Consider the following 7,301-nt stretch of genomic DNA (forward strand, 5'->3'; position numbering starts at 1 on the left):
TGCTTCTGCTACTTTTATTATATTGTTGATTTCTTATTATAATTCTTTTATATTGTTGCTTCTGGTTGCTTCTACTTCTGCTTCTGGTTGATTACATTGTTTCATTGTTGTTGTTGCTGTTCTTCTGCTTCTACTTCTGGTTAATTATATTGTTTCATTATACAGATTTGTTGATCTATTATCCATTTTTTTAATGTTTATTACATTGTTTTATTGTTGTTGCTTCTATTTCTGTTTCTGCTTCTGGTTGATTTTGGGGAAGAATGAGAAGGGTATTTTGGTCCGAAAGACGATTTTAAAACTAAGTTAAACATTAGGGACAATTTTGTAAGCAAAACAAGGTTGGGGACGAAAAAAATTTTCAACCCCTATCTTAGGGACCAAAATCATACTTAACCATTTTTTTTATAGTGCTATACATTGACATAATCATAAAAGAATTAACTTTGCACAACTAGAAAATTGCTTAATACAGACAGATTTGGTCTATATTACAGACGGATTTTTAATTACCGACGAAATTACCGACAGATTTTGTCCCTCTGTAAAAACCTCGTCGGAAATTATTTACCGACAGATTGATTTTTACCAGTTACCGACAGATTTTTTCTCTGTAAATTTTCCCCTCCATTTCCCCTAGCGTCAAACTTTCCGACGGATTTTCCGTCTGTAACTAGAGACAGATTTTTCGACGGATTTTTCGTCGGTAATTAGAGACAAATTTTTCGACGGATTTTTCGTTGGTAATTAAAGACAGATTTTTCGCCGGATTTTTCGTCGATAATTAAAGAATTTATTCCTAGCATGCACCTAGTTTATACACGAAAAAAGATGGATACAGACAATGAAATACTTCTTGAAGCAAGGTTCATTATGCATAAATTGTCGGAGGAGGAAATCACCTTCAAAATGGCAAACCAACTCGAATGATCTTGTCAAAACGACCCTTCCTCAATACAGCGGGATCAAGAATGTCTAATCTATTTGTAGCACCTATCACAAGCACCTGAAATTTAAGTTTAAAGTATCAAATAACATCATTGTAACCTGGAAGCCAATTAAAAGCATACCCCTATTAAAATGGATATTTGTAGAGATTATCAGTCATGGGAATAAAAATGAAGATCTATCAAGTTCCTAAGGGGATGGAAATCCACCTCTTATAAATAAATACGGACGAAGGCAGAAGAAAAAGATCCTTAACACGTGATGCAGCAACCCCTACAAACATCTGGGAGAAGAACAAATAAAAAATTTTTAACTTTAAAGATGAAGACAATTTTTATGCATTCAATATTCCACACTTCATGGGTATAAGTTTCATTCATTTACAGAGTAGAGCATATGATCTAGGTACGATCACAACCGGCACACTCTGATCAATGTCAGACCTGCACGCACATTTAGATCAAAACTGATATGCCTGTATCTTAGGAAAATCAAATGAGTGCTTAATTTAAATTTTATCTACATCCTCATTCTCCTAAAGAATTAAATTATTTTTAAATTTGAAAGTTGAATAGAAATTATATTCCAAAGTTCTACTTGCTACTTTCTATTCAATGCGGGTGAATATCTTTGGAGAACAGGCATCACCTCTACAAAATCTGTGCCATTTGCCGCAAAAAAAGGCAACCCTGCTTCCCCAGCGATGGCTTTAGCCAGTAGAGTTTTACCAGTTCCTGGAGGTCCATCGAGAAGCACACCTTTTGGACAATAAATTCCTTTGTCTTGAAACTCCTCATCATTCTTTAAAATTTGTACAATCTCTCACAATTCCCTCTTTATATATTCCTGGCCAGGAAAATCATCAAAAGTGACACCAACTCTTTCTTCTGCAGATATAAATTTAGCCCTGGGGGAAAAATATAATAATATAACAGTTTTACTAATTAATATACAAATCAAAGTGGTAAATGAACTTAGATTTTTTAAGTTTTACTATCCCATGATTCCTATCTAACTACAGCAACTGTAAAGAGGTACCATGGCCTAGTTTTGAAAAACAAAGCTAAAGAAAAAAAATCTGTATTTGCACATGTTTTGAGTGCTACGTTTGAGTGGCAGGTATTTTACCTTGATATCACTTGATATGGCATTGAATGTTCCTTCCCGCTGGATTTCATATGTTGTAATATCTGAAACACTCATCAAATTAATTGCAAGAATGGCGAGTCTTATACAAATAGATTAAAGAACAAACATAAATTTCATTCAAGGAATAGAAATAGGCATACAACATGGAGTTTAGTAGCCAGCTTAGCTGGCTCATCTTTAGAATCCTGAGTAAGTTTGTGCAGAAAGTTGGCTGCCTCCAACTCGACATTTTGTGAAGACGCCATCTCATCCAAAATGCACAATCAGAAAGAGACACCATGACATCTCAGCCAATTAGCAATGACACTCTGACCAAATAATTCAGCACAAAAACAGGACAATTATGATGCCCAACAGTGACCAGGTAAACCCATCCAAGTGTTATATACCTGAAATCCTCCATATAAATATACTTAGGAAAATAATTAGTCAAATCAATACTACATAAGATACATAACCATAACCCTTAACCATATCAAGGAATATAATTTTGAAATGGAATAAAATATTCGAAACACCTCAGAACTTTCTACTTGTTCCCGTGTATGCTAGTGGAAACATCTCAAAGTTAAATATTATGAACAACCATTTTCGTTTTTAGAATCACTGTAAGTTAGAGCAGTCCTCTTGTCTAACATTATGATACATGGAAGGAGGAGTAGTTTTTTTCTTCTTTATATTCAGACGATGTTTCAAAATGGTTTTTCTTGCTGAGGTCTTTTTACTTAGCATTTTTCCATATATGTCTAATAATTAACTAATTAACAAACACCAACATGATTAAGGTACGAGTTAGGCATTTATCTATCTCTTCAATTTCTTCCAGACAAAGTGGGGTTGGCACTACTTATTATTTAGCAATACATACAACTTGTACAAAATTTTCTCAAAGGGATGTTTGAACCTGATCAGTAGACTTATCCTTAATCCTCAAAACCTTATTTTGCAATAATGATCCCCGGATAGAGCCCATGCAGATCACCCAGGGTTGTAATAACCATCTGCAAAATGAAGCAGATGAATGTAAGAACAAAATGGAAAAAGAATGTTGTATTTTAATCAAACACAAAGAGGGCATAACGAAATACCTCACGTAAGGAGATAGATTATAGTCTGCAAAAATACAAATGCCAAAGCATTGATGGGTTGGGTGGCTGCAACAAACTGATAGAAACAATCAAACATAAATATAAGTCTCACAAATTTAGGGTGCTGAAAAGATTAGATACCAATGTACATGAAATAGACTTACAAGTATTCCAATTTTTATGAGGTGGAGGACATCAACATCTCTTGTAAAAAAATACCGTTAGTATTAGCACATGATGTATTAAATAAATTAAATGATAGAAACATGTAACTATTTTCTTTTTTAGTCAAGATTTAGTAAAATACTATAATTTAGACTTGCAATATCAATATATTAATAATAAAGTGGAGAAATAAATGTAATATTATATCAAAAAAAAATTTTTAAATCATAATTATAATTTATGATTGAAATTATAATTGTAATTTATGATTGAAATCATAATTTACTTAACCACATTTAATTTCAAATTAAAGAAACAAAAAGTCTCCAAAGAATAAAATTTCACTAAATTTGAAGGTAAATGTTATTCTCTTTTCTTCACATATTAATGGGGTAGAACTTGTTTAAGGTTTTTTTTTCTCCTGAAATATTGGTATTATGATCATAATTTTAGGTATTATATATGTGTGAGTAAATGTGGAGAGAGAGAGAGAGAGAATAAATGTCATATTTTGTAGGTCTAAATTTTTTTTTACTTATTCTATATGTTATGTATATATATCTAAACAATTTAATTTGTATTGCAGCCAGTAGTAAAATACCCCAATGTATTTCCAAAAAACTCAATTTGGGCTAAGTAAGTGAATTTTTCCTCACTGCTCTTTAATTACTTTTATATAATTTGATCTAGAAATCCATTTTCTTTTAACTTCTTTTTTCACATTGTTTCTGTTCCTATTGCAGGTTCCCATACTTCTTGCCCTCATTGATAATATCAATTTTTTCCTTTCTGGTATTAATTATCTGCATCTGGCTTCCAGTAGTTCTATGAGGACTCAACTTTTTACCATTAAGATCAAATGCTTTTTTTACTCAAAGAATTCACTTGAGTACTCTCACAAGTATATACTACATATCAAGGAAGAAAAGACCTGAACTGTAACTTGGTGGTGGAACTGGAAGAAAAGGTACTGTCATTATCATCTTAATCACTTGCATTTTGCAAGTAGACCTCATCGTTGGTGGAATAAGGTTCCTCAAATGACTTGGTTTCCATGTATCTAAAGCTGTAATTGTTACAAGAATAAAAATAACACGATTTTGCTGCAAAAAAATTTCAGTTATTGGGTGAGACATTTATACAAACAGATAGAGTGCAATGTTAGCGCCATAGTTGTGAATGTGATACATACGCTAATTACTACTTCTCTACGAGCTAACACTTCACAGGACAAAATTATAAATATGGAGTTACAACTTAAAAGGTTCCAAAACCAGAAATAAGGTAACAAATACAGCAAGTATAATAGAATCCTTTATATATATAAATAAGGTAACAAACCTCAAAGCTTGAATATCATCCTGCTCTTGTGCAGTAGATCTTCGAATTGCCTCTTCTGTAACATAAAATCAAACACAAACGTACATGAAGTTTACATAGATAGTTGTCTGTGAGAATTTGTCTCTAAATCTAACAAGCAAGTAACCTCAAACAAGAATAACTACCAGCAAGAACTTAACATCATTTGCTTAGGTAGGTAAAAAAAAAAGAAACAAAAAATAATACCAACACGCCACAAACAGCAAAGGGAACTTTAAAATAATTTATAATTCATCAGAGGCAGCCTAACATTTAGATATGACAGTAGCAAAAAGATAATTTTTCCATGTAAATCCATATTCCAAACAAAGGATTTTTAAAAAGGACTTTCATTTAGTTTCATGTGGGAGTCAAGAAAAAACAAGTTACTAGAGCATTTGCTAAATGAGAAAAATCATTTCTCGAACAAGTGACCTTCCAAGTCATAACTAAGAAAACCTCAGGTCACCAAGTTCAAATAGAACAACAAGGCAACACACAATAAACAAGTTTCAAGAGCACAATGACAAAAAGAAATATTAAATACCCTTGGCAAAGGCAGAACACGACCATCCACTTGAGTAAAGCCAGTGCCTTATAGAAATTCCACAATTTTGAAGCATAGGTTCAGAACCATAGTTGCTGGTTTTTAGTGCCTAACAAAACAATATTTAATTGAATTACAAATTACTTGAACAGAGCAGAACAGAACAGATTCAACGTTCTTCCAAGCAAATGATAATAAGTGAAAGAGCCTTCGGTCGAAAACAATGGCCTACCATGAATTTTAGGTCAAAAAAAGCTTCTTATTGCAGAAAAAAATTCATCAAAATCAGAGTAAACCCGCAGATTCAAATGAAGCACAAAAACAGAGTATGATAATCCTAAAACTGGCACAGAAAAATTGAGCCCTAAGGTTTATCATGAAGAACAGAATCACAAAATCAGGATATATAAACCTGAAATTTGAGGTGGTTACGAGAAGAACTGAGAGAGCGAGTTGAGATTAGATGGAAGAGGCGCCAGAGGGAGCAGATGCAATGAGAGCGGCGTCAGAGAGAGCTCTGCAACAATGGGAGTAGACGCGACGAGAGCGGCCGTGGAGGGATCTCGTGCGATGCCAGGGATGACAGAGAGATTGTGCGACGCAAGTGGCGGCGGCGGCAGCGACGGAAGAAGCAGAAGTAACAGCCCCGGAGAGAAGAAGCAGCTCGTGCGACGGAGGAAGAAGCTAGAAATAGTTTGAATGGGGGCCTGCCACTGGGGCTGGCAATATATACCCTATCTGCGGGTACTCAGCTCAATTTGGTCGGGTAGAATTGTCTATCCTATATCTGCTGCAGTTAGGATACGAATTTGTCTGCGGATAGGATAGGGTAGGGGTGGCAAGTGGGGAAACCCGCCCCACTTAGTGAGACGGTTCCAGAATTCTAGCCTGCTCCGCCTAACGGCGGGTTGGCGGGTTAGTGGACTAAGCCCACCAAATAACCTATTTTTTTATTTTTAACTATTAAATAATATATAAAGGCATAAAAAAATTTCTCCTATTTTTATTTTTAACTATTATAATTTCTAAAAGTATAAACAAATTATAATTTTTATATTCACAAACATTAAAGTCTTTGTAATTATAAATATCTAATAAATATAATTTTAAACCAAGTTTTCATCCAAAACATAATTATAAATATTGTTCCCAAAGTAAAATAAACAAAATCCAAAACATAATGATAAATATTGTCTCTAAAACAAAATAAATATAATCCAAAATACTCAATTTTCATCTTCATTATCTTGTAAGTTGGGTTGGGAGAAGTTGGGTTTTGGTAAAAAAAATTGTAAAAATACCCCTTGCTAAAAAAATCCTAAGCCCACCAAAACCCGCCAAAGCTCACGGTTTAAGCGGTGCGGGTTAGGCGGGCTTTTTACTATTTGGCGGTCCCAATTTTCTAGCTCAGCCCGCCTTTTCGGCGGGTTACGCGGGCCGGTCCGGCGGATTTAGGCCCGTTTGCCACCCCTAGGATAGGGTACGAGTTTAGGGTATACTTTATCCTACTCTATCCGCACCCCTAATATATTATATAATCTATCTATCTACTTAATATACTAAAACTGGGTTTTTCCCAACTAATAGAAGTGAGGTGTCGATTCCTTATTAATCCATTTTCCCGCCAAAATGAATGCACTATTTTTTCTTTTAAATTTATTTTATAAAAATATCTTTATTATAATTATACTATAATTAGCATTTAAGTAATAATGCATAATTATACTAATTTAAAAAAATATCTTTATTTTTAGAAAATACTATTCTCATATAATAAAAACACTATTCTCCCATCTAAAATTATTTATTAGTTTTTTATTTTTATTTCTCACATTTATTAAAAATTTCTTTTCAATATTTTAGGTATTAATTGTTGTTATTTAATTAACTTATTTTAGGTATTTACTTATTACAATTTTAGGTATTAATTATACCTCAATTACAATATTAAGACTTTGAACATAATTTCAATTTAATTTTGGACAATATAATATATATATGATATTTTAGGTATTAATTATTATTTATTAACTTATTTAGGTATT

At 33.0% G+C, this 7,301-nt stretch overlaps 1 long non-coding RNA gene across 2 annotated transcripts; it reads right to left on the bottom strand.

The window, feature by feature from the left end:
- Positions 1–326: 326 nt before the first annotated feature.
- On the bottom strand, positions 327–3,397 carry LOC127744541 (uncharacterized). 2 transcript variants are annotated; one of them, XR_008005496.1, is made up of 7 exons: positions 3,350–3,397; positions 3,186–3,261; positions 2,238–3,098; positions 2,077–2,138; positions 1,597–1,855; positions 1,158–1,231; positions 327–1,006 (listed from the first exon to the last, which is right to left on the bottom strand). It is a non-coding gene; the product is annotated as an uncharacterized LOC127744541 (long non-coding RNA). The 2 variants fall into 2 exon arrangements; XR_008005497.1 differs by having other exon boundaries at positions 328–993.
- Between the last annotated feature and the right edge of the window lie 3,904 nt (positions 3,398–7,301).

This window comes from Arachis duranensis, unplaced genomic scaffold, assembly GCF_000817695.3.
Source record: "Arachis duranensis cultivar V14167 unplaced genomic scaffold, aradu.V14167.gnm2.J7QH unplaced_Scaffold_57277, whole genome shotgun sequence".
NCBI lineage: Eukaryota > Viridiplantae > Streptophyta > Magnoliopsida > Fabales > Fabaceae > Arachis > Arachis duranensis.